General features: G+C 40.5%; 1 long non-coding RNA gene across 1 annotated transcript; it reads right to left on the bottom strand.

Moving 5' to 3' along the window:
- Positions 1 to 3343: 3343 nt before the first annotated feature.
- Positions 3344 to 14097, bottom strand: LOC111868387. The gene is made up of 4 exons (XR_002843505.2): positions 13975 to 14097; positions 10966 to 11045; positions 5623 to 5768; positions 3344 to 5539 (listed from the first exon to the last, which is right to left on the bottom strand). It is a non-coding gene; the product is annotated as an uncharacterized LOC111868387 (long non-coding RNA).
- Positions 14098 to 14104: the final 7 nt, after the last annotated feature.

The raw sequence follows: 14104 nt of genomic DNA, 5'->3' as shown, positions 1-14104 counted from the left end.
CTTAGGATTTATAGAATGTAAATAAATTCAATTCAATTCAATAGCCATAGGCACAATCTCTGGAAGTCTTTCACACATTTCAAGACAGATACTCTCACTAGGTTTCTGTAGGAGTCCTTTCATACACTTAGATAGTGTGTCGAAGCTGAGGTCCTCACAGCAGCAATTATGAGGAGTACCATCTTCTGGGTTGTAAGAGTGCGTAGTCCAGCATAAGTTCACTGACATTTTTGAGGCATCTATTGACTCCATATTGAGGGTCTAAGGCTAGATCACACAACAAACCGGTAAGAAGTTGGCGGAAAACAAGCATCTTGCTGATTTCATACTTGGCTTACTCTTTGACAGTGAAGATGGAGGTGATGTGCTCCTCTGAAATGTCAGACTCGCTCCAAACTACATGGTGTCAGAATCCAGAAAACTGTAGTCTTTCCATGGAGAGCAGCTTCCATCACACACTATGATGTACTCTATTCCCTTTAACCTTTAANACAGGACGGCCCTTTAAATTCCGGTAATGGCAGCGGGACGGATTTGATTTAAATACCCGCAATTTTAAAGCAATAAAAACTGTAATCATTTCCTAAAATTGCTGTGATTTCTACAATTTTTGTGATAAACGAACCAAATAAATGCTGTTTTTTTTTCCAGAAAGAATATAGAATCAGATATTGTAATTTACAGACTTTATAAAATGTGTAAAAATTATTAGACTGATTCCAAGTACAAAATTCCCAAATTTGTCATCTGTCTACAAGAATTCATACAGTTCTTGGAACTAAGAATGCTGTATGTAGATGTGGCAACACAGCGGATGGTTATGTAGACATGTTTAGTCTTGCATGTCTCGAAGCTTATACACGTACCTTCTTTTGGTATGCAGAGATCNATCTCCGTTTATAAGAACGTTGATTGTTTATACACAACAAGTTCTCTGTACTGACCAGGCTCGGTTAATTTATCACAACTCTCAAGGCCAAGCACAGCCAGACAGTGTCATTGAGCTTCAAAGTTTCGCAGCGAGAACAGTGATATTGTCAGCTCACCATGGCGTCGTTTCGTTTGGAAGATTCAGACATTTTTCAACTCATAAATGACTCCGAATCAGATTGTTTTACCGACAATTCTGAGAGTGGCGTTGAGGAAAGTGATTCAGAAATGGATTTCGACGAAGACCCATCATCTTCGTCGGCAATCTGGGGACCACCACACCAGCGTGGCAAGAGGAGTGTGAATAATTATTCAGGTGGAGCTGTGGGGTTAAATACCAATGAAGCTCCACACATGAATAATGATTCCACCCCTTTCTGCGTTTTAATGCTCTATTTCGTAGGGATTATCCGTCTGCTGGTGGAAGAGACGAATAGGTACTACCATCAGCACATAGACAGACGTCAAGACGGACCTTCTCCGCGGCCTGACGTGACCGAATCCGAGATGTTTCTGTTTCTAGAAATAATCATTCAAATGGGACATGACAATAGAGGCAGACTAAAGGACTACTGGTCGACTCTAGAACAATTTGCCACGCCTTTCTACTCTTAGACAATGAAACGCGACCGTTTTCTACACATTCTTCGTTTTCTTCATTTTGCAGACAACAGTACAGAAATTGACAGGAATGCCGACAGTTATGACCGACTATAGAAAATTCGGACCATCTTCGACACTCTCAATGACGCATTTGAAAAATATTATAACCCTTCCGAACATTTGGCTATTGACGAAATAACTGTAAAATACAAAGGGAGGGTGGTTTTTAGGCAGTACATTCCTAAGAAACACAAACGTTTCGGAATCAAAATCTTCAAAATTTGTGACGCCGCTGGGTATACTTATGACATGAAAGTTTACCTAGGAAAAGATAGGACACGTGCCAGACAAGACGTGACAGCGACACATGCTACAGTTAGGGACCTATGCAGACGTATTGAGGGCGTAGGTCACAAACTGTACATGGACAATTTCTTTTCTTCACCCGACTTGTTTGACGAACTGATGACAAAGAACATAACGTGCTGGGGGACAGTCAGACCTAATCGGAAGGGCTTGCCTGACGATTTTCGACGAAGACAATTTCGACTGAAGAAAGGGGACATTCATGTTAGGGTGAGACAGAACATGACAGCACTAGTTTGGAAGGACAAACGTGATGTTTACACGCTGACAAATATGCACTCTCCTCCAGCAGAAGGCAGTTTCTGTGATGAGCACGGAAATGCCATCAAACCATCAGTTGTTGTGGATTATAACACGCACATGGGTTATGTCGACAAAGTGGACAGAATGGCAAACAGTTATAGCATCTGTCATCGAACCTGGAAATGGACAAATAAATTATTTTTCCATCTCCTGGATCTGACAATTCTGAACAGTTATATCCTGTTGTCATCCTGTGGCGCGAAATTGTCACACAGAGAATTTCGTCTCGCCCTTGTGCGAAACATGCTGGAGCATGCTGGAAGGGGCCCCCCTCGCCCTCAACGGCCCAGGGGTCGAACCCCTGCTGTTTCATCGGGGTCATTTCGAATAGAGGAGGCCAAACAGCAGCACTGGCGGACTTCCTCTACTTCGAAATTGAGGTGTCGAGTGTGCTCTTCGCGTGGGAAACAAAGAACCGTCCGGATAAAGTGCGTGAAGTGTGATGAGGGACTCTGCATTTCCGGATGGTTCCAAGATTTCCACACGAAGCCAACATTCCGTTAGATGACGCAGGTGGGAAGAGAGACAACTTATAAAGCTGGTGACCAAAAATCATGCAAGTAGAAAAAGAATTTATAACTTAAAATTAGATTTTAAAAAGCCAGCCGCACGCGTGGACTGCGCGACAACATATGGTGTCATTTGTCCCCTTGACTTTATTTTAATGATGCCATATGGCATCGCTTGGCTCTTAAAGGTTAAGCTGTGAAATAACTAAGATACTTGGGAGGAGAATCTTCAAGCTGATGATGAGATGAACCTTCGCCTACTTCATGTCAGATGCCTGTTCTCTGTTATTTACATTTAGCCTCCATCACTTCACTTTCAGCTCTCAGAAACCATGAGCTACACATTCCGGCAGTTAGTTCTGGACTTTCCCCATTTTTCTTTGATCTCCTGGCACACTGTAAAAATGTTCTTATATTCATACAGTGTCCACTGTAAATTGCATGTACACAAATAAAAGACAATGCTTTATCCTTACTTTAGAGTTAGAAAAGGTGATACTGAATTTGTGCGCAAAAAATATATTGATGTTCCTAAACTTTGCAGACATTTAGTGGTTAATTTTTCTAAGATACATGTATGCAAACATTCTAGCCATGAGCTATAAAGATTTTGTCTGAATAACTGCCACAGCTAAAGACATTTAATTTATTATAAAACACAAATAAACAAACATTCAGTAATCTATACATACACAAATTTCCACTTAGGGAGGAGACAGAAGATTGGAATCCAGAAAGGTAGGGTGGTGGATGGAATTGTCTCGTGGATTCTGGAAAGGATAGAAACAGATGAATGTATTACACAAATTGACAGGAACATAAAAGGAAACAAGTAATACAGGTTTAGAGGATAACACCTACATAATACTTGTACAACAAAATCAAGTCTTGAAGATTAAAAATTTTCAAGTCACATGATACTGTTTGCTCGCTGTGTTGCAGTTTCTGCCGGTTCATCCTTAATACACTGTGTTTTACCGTACATGGAAAATTAAAATGTATGCTTTCTACCATGAACTAAAATTTAAGTTGTATCTGGGATCTGGAAGTAAATGCCATTCATATGGAAACCAATGGCAGTAACACCAGATTTAAAAACTTATAATAAAATTTATCTAGAAACACATGCCTTCTTTATGAAACATATATGTTTCAACTTGATTCAGCAATACCCAATGTTACTAAGCCACCATTACCGCTGTTAGTCATAACCTGACCTGACATCTCTCTTCCAAGTCACAAGGTTACAGGCAGCCTACTGACATCCGGTGTACGGTGACTTCATTTTCTGTCAAAATTGTCCAAAACATTAAATCTCAAAATCTTCCTGTTATCATCACATTTCTTTGACTACTAAACGAACAATACATAGATACAGATTTTCAAAACGTGAAAAAAATGTGTTCACTGGCTTCAGGAGCAACTGAAAATATTCTTGGACATCGTCAAGAAGCTCATGATCTAATGCAACAAGTGTTGGAGGAGAGGAAATGCTAGGCATGATATGCTATACATGGATGAACACTTTCATGAACTTTTTAATGTTGCGTATTGTAGTAAAAGTTTTGAAACTGGTCCCCAGAAATGTAACTTTAAAAATATTTAATGAATTCCGTTTCTCTCGAAAGCTTCAGGTATTACACAACTAGGATTTCTGATTACTGCTTTTCCACTGGATATGTCTGAATGGGATAATTTTCAGCTCACAATCACTGAGACAACAAACTGTTGCTTTTATACTTATGAAACTTTCAAATATAGGATACCCACTACAGCAATTTGCCTTTTGGAAACACAGGCATGTGTACACATCCTATACCTACAGAAAACATGCATACAGTGTACTCAAATGAAGACAGTTAATAAACGTCTGGGAATCCATTCTGGAGATCACTGGTCTAACAGACAATCAATTAAAGGCAATTTAGAATAACAATAACATATTCTAGTTGTCATTAAATGGTAATAACCAACATTCAATAGTATTATCACCCACTGTCACATTTAAAATGGCTTCAGTGAAAAGACTTAAAACTTGTCAATCACTTTGCAGGCAAACCCTTACAAGTTTTTATGTATTACCTAAATAAGAAAATATGTGTTAATCAAAATAAATAAGTAAAGGTTATGTGAAAATGAACTGTATACAAAATATATGATATATATTGAATATTCCAGTAATTCAGAACTTTTTCATATCTGATTGGGGCACTTGCTGATGGACTGAGATGTAAGAACTGATTATGGCTGTAGCTAAAGTGTTGGTGGAACTCGCTGTAATTGTAACAGTTGCAGACATACTGTAGGCTTACTGAGGAGGGGCTGCACTTGACTCTGCAAATTTGACCCCTGTTCATACTCTTCATTAATATCCCTATGTTATCAGAAGTCACTGACATTTCAAAAATACAAACAAGAAGTTCTGGGAGGAACAACGGACTACTTTCCTTTAATATGACCTGGACCAAACAGAGAGCCAAGAAACTAGGGGGGCCACCCAGACAGTAGGCCAATCTACATGTCCTAAAAAGAAGGGAATGCACACACGCACACAAAACACCATTAATTCCATGGAAATATAACTGTTGTACAGCCATGACGCGATACTTTGGGTTTAGGTTATGGTATTTCCTCCACACCATACATAAATGTTACACGGCCACGACCTGATTTTCTGGAGATAAATTGTGGAATTTCCTTCATATCACATGCAACTGACAAACTGTTCATTCCATGGCCTTTTATGTGAATGTTAACTATCTGAATCTGGTGAGTTGCAAGGTTCATCAACGTGCCATGTGGACTCAGCCTCACACCACCCAAAGACACTGAAAAAGAAATTAAGGGGTGATCATTGAATAAGAGCATTCATTTCGAGAAGTTCCACAGTGTATGGTGTGAAATTACTTACCCCTGAGGGCACACACTGCGGACCTGTTTCCCAGTTATCGAGGGCGGTAGTTGCCTTATGGCCACATGGATTCATGCCTTTCAGCTTATGGGCCTCCACACAGAGTTCCTTTTGTTTCTGGGCTTCTTTTGGGTTGTAGTTGTAGTCTGAGCAGAGGAAGAATGATTTTCAGATTGTACCTTTCCATTAAAAATTACAAAACGAATTTATAAGCAGCTGCTAAGCAGCCTCCTTAGTCTAGAGGAGGGGTCTCCAAACTTTTCGAACCGCAGGCCACATTAGGTAATTCAGCACTTTCAACGGGCCGCACAAAATGAGAAATTAATAACTCTGGGTATATGAGTTTTATTGAAAGCACAGAATTTCATAAACAAAATACAAAGTATGTGAGCATAAATTATCGTACATTAATGACAACACACAGTAGCAGCAAATGCTCATATTTTCAACACAAATTATAATGAAACAATTAATGTGAATGCTGGAACTCTTTTTGCATTCTTAAAATCTGATTAAATTGAGGTTCAAATTTTGAAACGCTAATCACAAGTAGCGACTTTAAATGTTCATCGGATAAATTTGCCCGGTATTTCGACTTGCTGTACTTCATCTGGGAAAAAAGTGTGTTCACAAAGATACGTCTTCCCAAAAATGGAGATAAATTTACAAGCAAATTTATTTAAATTTGGATATCGCTCAGAGTTCAGAAACTTATAGAATTCGATCAAATTTCCTTCCTTGTATTTGTCTTTAATATGATAATTTTCATGAAGTTCAATACTTTCCATCTGAATTTGACTTGAGACATCTGCAGCATCACAGTCAAACGGATTTTGAAACAATCTAATTTCCTGAGCACTGGAATCCAAATCAGCAATTCGCTTCCGAAATTGTCTTTCAAATCAAAGTGTTGTGGCGTGTCTGCTGACAGTCAGAACTTTGAAGCCAGGAAGACGGCAGCTACTAGGGAACGGCTCTGAAAACACGGCTGTTGCTAGGCTACCACTGTGTAAGCATGCAACAGTACCAGAGCCATCTCTAAGCAATATGTGCACGCAACAATGGTGGAACTGTGGGAAGCAGTGTTGCAGTAGCCGATCCCAGGATCAGCTCGGGAACCCAGAGGAAGGTGAACGTGACAGAGAACACTAGTCTGTGTGATAGCGATCTGTAAAGTGCAGTCATGAGTTGTGTCTATTAATGTGTCCAATAAGCCCAATTACCAATCCAAACCCAGTCTATCGTCACTCAATCACTGAAAGTTCGCAAATTCTGCAAGTAATATTTACATTAGAGGAAATGTTAATGTCCTCTGCTTAATGAAGCACTAAGCTATGTAGGTGTATGAACACATTTTTAACCTCGGCATTAGACGGTGATGGGTGGTCATTCCAGGCACATTACTGCTGAGGAAATCATCTTTGGCACCCACTGGTTACAGTGTGCTGGGTGGACCAGTTAGCCAATGTGGATGTGGTAGCAAAGAGAACAATTCCTGCCCTGCCTGAAATAGAGATCTAGTCCCCTGCATGAAAATATTTCATCCTGTACATGGTATGTTCAGAAAGTATCGAACCTTCTTTTTTCCCGGGTAAACCAATGAAGCGCGGGAGGCTCCCTTCGGTGGAGATGTGGAGGGGATATTCATGCACAGTCGTGAATTTTTTTCACTCCCGCAGAAAGCGTCAGTTGCTGGCAGTCGGCCTATGAGTGAGGACGTGTACTGAGCGCTCGTCGGATTCCAGTAAGGTGTAAAATGACGGAACAACATGAGCAGCGATATTGCATCAAATTTTGCCAAAACCTTGGCGATACCCAAGTGGAAACCATTCGCAAGATTCAACAGGCTTTCGGGGACGATGCCATGAGCAACTCACGGATAAAGGAGTGGTACAACCGCTTCAAAGATGGCCGCACATCAGTGGACAGCTAACCGCGTTCAGGCAGACCCTCAATAAGCCGAAATGAGAATGTCATTGAGCAAGTGCAGACTTTGGTCATGGAGGAATGTCGTGGAGATAGGGGTAAGCATTGGATCGGTACATTCAATTTTGACTTAGGATTTGGGCATGAGGAGTGTGTCCGCAAAATTCGTACTGAAACTGCTAACAATGGAGCAGAAGCACAGGACATGCTGGACAATGCAAACAGTAACCACAACTTTCTGAACACAGTGATCACAGGTGATGAGTCGTGAGTTTATGGGTACAAACCGGAAACCAAGATGCAGTCATCACAGTGGAAACTTCCGACATCCCCGAGGCCAAAAACAGCACGTCAGGCCCGCAGCAATGTCAAGGTCATGTTGGCGGTTTTCTTCGACTCCCATGGGGTTGTGCATCATGAGTATGCACCACAAGGCCAAACCATCACAAAAGAATACTACTAGGAGGTCCTTCATCACCTTCACAATGCTGTGCGGCGCAAACGACCAGATCTGTGGGCAGCAAATCTTGGCAGCTGCATCATAACGCACCCGCCCATTCTGCGCATCTGATTCACATTTTCGTCGCCAAACACAACATCCCTGTGGTTCGTCAGGCTCCCTACTCCCCCGACATGGCTCTGTGAGACTTTTGGCTATTTCCCAAGCTGAAAATGCCGCTGAAAGGAACCCTATTTGAGTCAAGAGAAGACATCATGCGGAATGCGACGGCCCAGCTGATCACCATTCCAAAAGACGCATTCCAGAAGTGTTTCCAACAATGGTGGAAGCGCTGGGAGAAGTGTGTGCATTACCAAGGAGACTACTTTGAAGGGGATTAGGATTTTGTACCTCCAAATCAATAAATGTATTTCTGCCGACCAAAGGTTCTATACTTTTTGAACACACCACGAACGTTTACAAAAGCCAGCTCTATGTCAAAGCACTCCACATCAGATGACAGATCCATTAAGCTCTTCCCAGGACCTGTTCATGGCCATGGGAGAAGGTTTCTTAGTAATTTTTGTCACATGACTGCTCGAAAGCAAGCACAAACTTCTAAATATGCGGTTAATTTTTAACTTTCATAAAAACTGTCATCTTTAACACAAATATGTTGATATGTGTTCAATTTTGTTCAGTAATATGCAGCACATAAAACCAATACAACCATACCAACATACAANATGGAGAAGATCAGTTGGACCGATTATGTGAGAAATGAAGAAGTGTTAATTAGAGTCAGTGAGCAGAGGAATATCCTACATGAAATAAGAAAACGGAAGGCTAATTGGATTGGTCATGTTTTACGCAGAAACTGCCTTCTAAAAGAAGTTATTGAAGGAAAGATAGAGGGGAGGATAGAAGTGACAAGAAGACGAGAAAGAAGACGTAAGAAGATGCTGGATGACCTTGGGTACAGAAGAGGATACTGTCATCTGAAGGAGAAAGCTCTAGATCACATTAAGTGGAGGAATTGTTTTGGAAGAGACTGTGGACCTGTCATCTGACAGATTACTGATGATGATGATAGAAATTTATTTTGTTAAATATTAAGTTTTTATAAGGCAAGCGAAAGTTCCAAAGTCCACGGATCTTTCCTTTATTCGTGTTTAATATGTTGAGGTTCTAAACTACATACCTCACTTTCTTTTCTAAACTGATTACTAAATGACGCTGTCAATATGAAGCCTACAAAGCATCGAAAGGATTATTTATAAATATCAAGCAGTTAACAGAATACAGATAGGCAGGATGAACAGAAGTACATGAGAAAATCCACCCCAGTACCACAATGTCAACCACAAATCCCACGTGACTAGTACTTGGATCAAACCCGGGTCACAAGTTTCGAAGGCAACAAATGTCTCAGCTAAGGACATGGAAGAGTGCTTCTTGAGAAGCGGGTAGTAAATCAGCTAGCCAAAATATTCCTCACATCTCATGAGACCAAGAATTCATTAATGCCTTCACAAGAGCCTGTCTCTCTGCTTTACGTTTCCCAATTAAAATTCTGTTAACATTTCTTATCTCTCTGTGTCACGTGACTGGTTCGGTATTCAAACTGGACAAAAACAGACAGCATGGAGATATGAGAAACTTCCTTTTTCCCCAGGAAAAGGAACTGGCCTAATAGCGAAGGTGCCAGTATGCCTATTTTAACAATTACCTGTAAATGGGAGTACAGAAAACTCCCAGCACGTCAGGTTTATATATCTGAATGGACGTCTAATACAGCAGTGACATAATGAATCAGCGGTCATCACAAACACTTACTCTGTCATAACACTTACTTTAAGCAATTTGAAACCTCTCATGTGTGTACAACAGTGTGAGCAGAGTCCACAGAGGTGCATAAAGGCTATATTCCCTCAAAGTGATCCATGTAGCTTCAAGTTAGAAATCTGCTTTGCAGTGATATTAAAATTGTTGATCGATCTCACTTGTTATTCTACCTTGAATCTCGACCTGATAATCGAGGATCCTGAAATTGGAGCTGAGTCCTTCTTGGCAAGTGGCCAGCCACTCAGCTACTCCAGGTTTTCCAAACATTTCATGGAACCCAAACGTTCATTACAGTGTTCACAAGAGCCTTTCAGCTGTCCCAATTCTGACCCATATCTGACCAGTCCATACCACTCCATTCTATCTCCCTAAGATACATTTTAATATTACCCTCCCACATATATTGATCTTCCTAGGGGTCTCTTCCCTTCTGGCTTTTCCAACAAATCCTAGATTGATTCCTCTTTTCCCCCATGTGTGCTACTAGCCCTTCCTATCTCATCATCCTTGATCTGATCACGCTACATAAAATCTCAACAACAAAAATGATAAGTAATAATGATGACAAAATAACCATCTGCAATAACAATCATAATTAAATTCATCAGCAAGTAACTTCCGAAAAACCTCATGGGTGGAAATTTCAAGATTCACCCTACATGTCACTCCCTTGTGTCTTGCATAATTTTGGCTCTCCAAGAGAAATTCAATGTCTGATTCTTTCTCTCTATACAAAGGAAGTTTTGCTGGCATCAGACAATTAGACAATTACGAAACTTGAACTTAACATAGAAACGAATTGTTGAGCATTGACACCTTGCATGAATGTAGGTTACATGGTTCATTACAAAGGAACAGCAAGTCTTCTGTCTCATTGCATCATGTCTATTCCCTGTGTACTGACATTTTGAAGCAGATGTGTTAAGTGTGGTACAGCATATAAAGGACAAGGTTGATGAGTGACTACTTATACGCATCATTTTTGTTGGATATGACGTTATAAGTGGGCTCCAAAGCATCATCCTATGATATAGGCCTAGAAAGAAATACAGGAGAAAGCAGAGGAATTTCAGAGGATGAAAGTTTATATTACACATGAAGAGATTTACAGAATATTGAGGCAAATCACTTACCAGGATGTCTCTGGCTGTGTCATGCCAGATCAAGGTATTTTTGCTTCTCTAATGTCAAGGCGTGCCACATGTTACCAAGTCTGAAAATCACGAAAGGAAACACTTGTAAAACAAGACAGATTCTATGAGGTTGCGAGGGTTTGTGCAAGAACATCTTCACTGGCACTACAGAAAGTTCCATGGATGGTAGAGATGACTGCAGTGCAGTGATGTGAAGTAATCTGCTGCTGACCCTCACCAGCAGAATCATTCTTAGTTTCGGGACACGGTGTGACTCATGACTTTTTTGTTCCAAGACTCTCTTATATGTTTTGAAATGGGGCTTCCTCTTTGACAGCGCTCGAAACTTCCCCCTTTAACCCAATGTTATATTCCCCTCCATCACCCTGTGACCTATGTCAACAAAAGGATCTTCTGGCTAGTGAAAGTCATCATAGTGTTATCTCCGCTAACACTCTTCTGAACAGAATGTTCAGACAATGAAAGGTAAGTGCAGGCAATTATGGCAGACAGGGAAGCGCAGCAGCTCGAAGGAGATGAGGAGAGGTTCCATCCATGGGACTTTATTCTGTGGCATCAACATAGGCTCCGTCTATTATAGGAAAAACCTAGCATCATCAACAGTGATTTAGACCATCATGGTATCATTAGAAAGCTGATGAATTCTGTTTTTAATGTACTTCATTCATTCATACATCAGTTGGATTTTCAGACATACTCAAGCACAAAATTTTCTCCCTCAAGTTTGCCTATACAAGGTATGACGTAGCCTCATTCATAGAGTTGGCAGGAGGCTACAAGGTGTTATGCAATTTCAGAAAATGGTTCAGCATGTGCTTGGTGATCAGAATGTATGGACTCGCATATTACAGGGAGTAGAAATGACACATTCAGTTCCAAACACCCTCCTACATTTGCTGCCAGCTCTTTCATTGAACCATTCATAATCTGACTAGTTGCCTCATGCACCTGTTGAGATTACTGATAAGTCACTGTTTTCCATGTTTATTTATTGTAGGACCAGGGTGGTCATATACTCTCATTTACTTGCAAGTAAGATAAGTAAAAGTAAAGCTATCCCTGTACCAGGCCGTGAAGGCCCATAGGGTTGTGAGATGTTGAAGGTCCCACATTATCTAGACAATCGGCTCAAAGATGGTGGTAAGGTTGTCAGCCTTACGCACCGGCCGCGCTTGACTACCCAGGAAACTTAATTAATTTTTGGTACTCATTTCTGTTAGAGGCTGAGTGAACCACAGGGCCATAGTGCGGCCCTGAAAAAAATCCAATGACCTCATCGGGACTTGAACCCGAGACCTTCAGGCTAGTAAAGAAAATCATGTCCAGCCTTTGCTACACAGATGGCATTTCTTGTAGTTGGACATTAGTTTCATTCTCCTTTCATATATATCAGAGCAGGGATAGATCAGCCATTGTGGTGACTGGATTAGGGGCTGGATGACCAAGGAATCAGGGTTTGATTCCTGACAGGATCAGAAGGTATTCTCTTTTCCACATGTCCAGTTGGGTTTTCTGTTTATTTGGGGGCTCTTTCCATAGGGGTGAAGTTGAACATGCTTCCGTATGTACCGTCGCTGTTAAGAATGCGTGGAAATATACACATACCCTTTATACTGTCTACTTGGTGAGGTGCTTAATTAAGCACAGGGCAACTTCATCTTTCTTTTATTTCATGAAATATACCACATATCAAACATGCCAGGAAATACATTCATGGTGCAAGAATAATAAGGGTGGCAGTTGTACAGGCTTGAAAATTCGTCTGATTCTGAATGCATGGTTATGTCGTTACACTGTTTAGGTGACTTACATGAAGGTCATGTCTATCTGTGAATGACCTTGTATTGGTTTGATGTATAATATTTTCAATAAATGCTGCCATTCAACAACTCTGGTTGAAATACTACAGAAAATAACAGACAATATACATGAAGACCTATATGCATTTCTGTGCCCATCTCAAGGGCAACTGTTAAAACAGCTATTGGTTCAAGAGGTGGTTAAGCAAAAAGGGTAGAAAAAATTAAACACACACGTTATGTTCAGCTCATTTCTTCAGATCTGCAAATAGTTAAACAAAAAATTCTTTTGCTGACTCGAGGTCTGGACATTATTCATAAGATAATATATATCAGAAGTCTTGGCATCAATGTGTTGAAAGTTTGAATTCTTGCAACCTAATATCTGCATCTGACACAGCTGGACAGATTTCGGAAGAATAAAAAGGCACGGAGGGAGAAGATGGAGACTTTCACAAAAAATTGATGTGCAAGTTCAGATCTTTGGCCACATCAATCCCATAATAAAGTTCATTTACGGTCATATATGGAATTGTTTCATGTGTATCACCAGCTGCTAATCTAATATTATATAAAAAACTTAAGTAATTTTAATAAAATAGAAGAACTGCCATTTGAAATTTTGTGCACTACATCATGGAATACAGCGCCTCCACTCTTACTTGACCTGATATAATTTGCATCAAAGTTACTCGCCTGCAAGTTATTCTCGGAAGATTCAACGAGCAACTGACATGGATTAACAGTGGATTTCAGTTAATCACTTTCCTTGCTGTTTAAAAATTCTTTGCATCTGGAACCATTTCAAAAATACATAAATTTCTTATCACCCAAATAATTTATAATAAAGTTGTCCCTGTACCTGCTTAATTAAGAGCTAATGCCATGAAGACATATGGGGGAGTGGAGGGATTGTTCCACAATTGTTGACCTTGGCACTGGATAGGGATGAGTAGCCGGTCAGCTTCATGCTCTGGCAGCTTTGCCTCCTAGGGAAATAGTGCCCAGTAACCACTGCACAGGAGACACTGGTGGGCCTCAGAGCCAGTCAGAATGCTTTCAACTAGAGAAAAATCTGTCATCCCTGCCCACAATTGAACTCCGGATATCCAGCCCAAAGCCCATCACTACACTGGCTCAGCTATCCTGCCACCTAATAATCTTATCAGTAGTGAAAGTTACCGCTTACCTTATGCTGATGTCCGTGCTTCTTTCTGTAGTATACAGAGCAGCAAACTTCTTTCTCCACTCTTTAGCAAATAAAATATATGAATTGGGAGGCCGCTTTATTTTGTTTCCACAAGCTGGCCTTCCCTCTT

The sequence above is a fragment of the Cryptotermes secundus genome, unplaced genomic scaffold (assembly GCF_002891405.2).
Source record: "Cryptotermes secundus unplaced genomic scaffold, Csec_1.0 scaffold6177, whole genome shotgun sequence".
Taxonomy (NCBI): domain Eukaryota; kingdom Metazoa; phylum Arthropoda; class Insecta; order Blattodea; family Kalotermitidae; genus Cryptotermes; species Cryptotermes secundus.
This window is presented reverse-complemented; position numbering and strand designations above follow the sequence as displayed.